Source organism: Pollicipes pollicipes, unplaced genomic scaffold, assembly GCF_011947565.3.
Source record: "Pollicipes pollicipes isolate AB1234 unplaced genomic scaffold, Ppol_2.1 Scaffold_6686;HRSCAF=7923_pilon_pilon_pilon, whole genome shotgun sequence".
Lineage (NCBI taxonomy): Eukaryota > Metazoa > Arthropoda > Thecostraca > Pollicipedomorpha > Pollicipedidae > Pollicipes > Pollicipes pollicipes.
Window position 1 is genome coordinate 15,813,873 of NW_023596921.1, and position 3,003 is coordinate 15,816,875.

A 3,003-nucleotide genomic window follows, 5' to 3' on the forward strand; every position below is an offset into this window, starting at 1 on the left:
TAGTGGCACTAGCTTGTCCTAGCACTAATATCGCTATTAAGGTTCTGCTGACTATATGAACCATATCATTTCCAGTTCATAGGTTAATGGAGTAAGCTTTCCAAAAAGTACCGACGCATCCGGGCATGTGCAGGCAGCCGCCGCGGCCAACGACAATCGGGAGCCATGAGCCTGAGAGGGCCCATCGTGACGAGCCTGGTAAAACCGACTGACGAAGACGCGAGATGTGGATACTCGTGTATTCTTCACGACCATCTGTAAGCTAGCGCCGTAGTTAGACGTCTTTGCGCATGCACTGCGGCCCTAGTGCGTCGTTCCCGCATTGGACCGGCGCCTTGCACGCACCACCAGGCGTGAGCGTTTGCGGCATTTTCTGCGCCGCTGCCTCGACTGCCACCCCGCCGCTCCTGGGCTCTGCGAGGGTCCCGCGGCTCAATCGAAAGTCAAGCATAGTCCGGTCACCTCGGTCCCGTGGGGGCAGGTGACGCTGCGCGGGATAGCGACACAGCAGTGGGGGCCGCAGGGAAGCAGACCGGGTGGGCAGCGGAGTGGCACCACCCCGCCAGGCCCCCAGGGTGGCGGTCGCTTCAGAGCCGGAGTCGCGGCCGAGTCCAGGTCGGCCCCCCCGGGTGGCGGCGCGCCACACGTCCGGCCCAACACCTGGAATGCACGGAACAGATCTGTCAGGCGTCTCAGCCGTCAGTGCTTCGACATTGTCCGCTGCACGACGCGCAGGAAATAATGCCTCATTAAGACCGTAAGTAAGGTAAGGAAATGTAAGGAAATATGTAAGGAAATAACGTCTTATTATGGACGTGGTCATTATTGCAAGCGATCAACAATACATGGTGTGTTCTAGATGCCTCGTCAGCAGGGCTGAAGCCTGACAAATGATTAAACAAACGTACGAAACGGTATCGTACACTGCCATCTATCGGCGTCCTAGGCAAGTGCAACGTGACACCATAAAACTATTTCACATGATTGATGAGACGGTATCACTGGCCTGATTCCTCGTATAATTAACAGGAAGACAGAGAAAATATGTAACATTGCCGTTACATGCCTTTATCGAAACGAATAAATGAATTGCTAAATAAATAAAAACTTGAGTCGTTTCGATAAAGGCTTATAGACGAAATGTCACATCCATCTCTCCAATCCCCTATAAATTCTACCAGGCATGAGCCTATTACTATGGTCTCATCTATATGCATGATGTTCCTTACAAATGCAAATCACAGCTTACGTAATTTCACAACATACGTGATGTCTGAGGTGTCCCTGAAAAGAAGCCTAATCTTCCGCAAACAAATATACATTCAACTTCTATATGTCTCCCAGCTTATAAAAGTGTTCTTAGCTGTTGAAACGCACAAATCTAAGGCCACCTCTGAGATGTCCTGTTGGGGAGGGGTCGGTAGTGAGGTAGTTAAGCTGTGCGGTTGAAGAACCAAGGATACGGGGTTCAAATCACAGCGGTGCCCGCCTTTCCGGGCAGGGTGAGGGGAATACGGTGCCACTAGCCTCAGCTGCTGGGTGCGTCATAAAGCCCCAAAGACGAAAACAATACATTTTATGCATGACTCCCGTGACCGCAGTGCCCATCTATGTGATATTTAAAGAAAAACAATCGTAATTATACAATATGGCCAGAAGTCATCAAATATTCCGCCGACCACGGCTTTTGCTCATTTGATCTTGTCAAACATGTGTTAATAAGTGAGTACTACGCAGCCAACGTCCGGTGTTACCTGTCTAAAACGGTCATGTATCACGCGATGTGGGATACTCCGAGGTCCCAAAGCGCTATGAAGACCACAGGACGCTGGTAGTGGAGTATTCTGAGCCGACGCTGGTAATGAAGGGATTCTGTGACCGAATCAGCACGCACTGCTCGAGGGGTCCTCAGCTGGGTCCAGCTCACCTGCAGGAGGAGGCAGATGGCGCACGCGAACGCGATCATGGTGGCCGACTGACCCGTAGTCACGGGCGGCTGCTGGCGGCCCGCAGACGGATTTTGTTACCGCAGGCCGCACTGCGCAGTCTGCCAACATCCTGGTAACTCTGTCATCGTGGTTTGGTCGGCAGGCGACTTCCAAGGCCAACTGCCTGGCTGGATGGCACGAAGGCACCACACCGTTCCGTGGTGCCGGCTGATCGGCAGCCCTAGCCGCTGCCGAATGTAAGAAAGACACTGTGACCCACAGAGCACAAGGTCGAGAATCAACAGGTGCCGGTCAGGCATATGCGCAAACGGATATTTGTGAACCTCGTTGTGTGCATGGAGTCAAAGAGAAAATTGTTGCGTGAAATGTCATCAATGACTGCTTACACTTCTCACAAACGTTTGTGCATGTTACGCCGGTGTCACGAGTTTTATACAGGCGTGTCGTTCAGACCCGTGTGCATTCGAATGTTCGATGAATCATGATAAACAATATGCCTCTTGCAATGTGGGACGAGCAAAGCGATAACAGATGTGAGTTATAGACCGAGAAAGAGAGTGAGAGAGAGAGAGAGAGAGAGAGAGAGAGAGAGAGAGAGAGAGAGAGAGAGAGAGAGAGAGAGAGAGAGAGAGAGAGAGAGAGAGAGAGAGAGAGAGAGAGAGAGAGAGAGAGGAGAGAGAGAGAGAGAGAGAGAGAGAGAGAGAGAGAGAGAGAGAGAGAGAGAGAGAGAGAGAGAGAGAGAGAGAGAGAGAGAGAGAGAGAGAGAGAGAGAGAGAGAGGGAGAGAGAGAGGAGAGAGAAGAGTGAGCGTGTGTGTGTGTGTGTGTGTGTGTGTGTGTGTGTGTGTGTGTGTGTGTTGTGTGTGTGTGTGTGTGTGTGTGTGTGTGTGTGTGTGTGTGTGTGTGTGTGTGTGTGTGTGTGTGTGTGTGTGTGTGTGTGTGTGTGTGTGTGTGTGTGTGTGTGTGTGTGTGTGTGTGTGTGTGTGTGTGTGTGTGTGTGTGCGTGTGTGTGTGTGTGTGTGTGTGTTGTGAGTGCTACAGTCCCACGCCTGGAAG

At 51.6% G+C, this 3,003-nt stretch overlaps 1 long non-coding RNA gene across 1 annotated transcript; it reads right to left on the minus strand.

The window, feature by feature from the left end:
- Positions 1–225: 225 nt before the first annotated feature.
- LOC119108715 (uncharacterized) lies at positions 226–1,993 on the minus strand. Its single transcript, XR_005095341.1, has 2 exons — positions 1,928–1,993; positions 226–660 (listed from the first exon to the last, which is right to left on the minus strand). It is a non-coding gene; the product is annotated as an uncharacterized LOC119108715 (long non-coding RNA).
- Between the last annotated feature and the right edge of the window lie 1,010 nt (positions 1,994–3,003).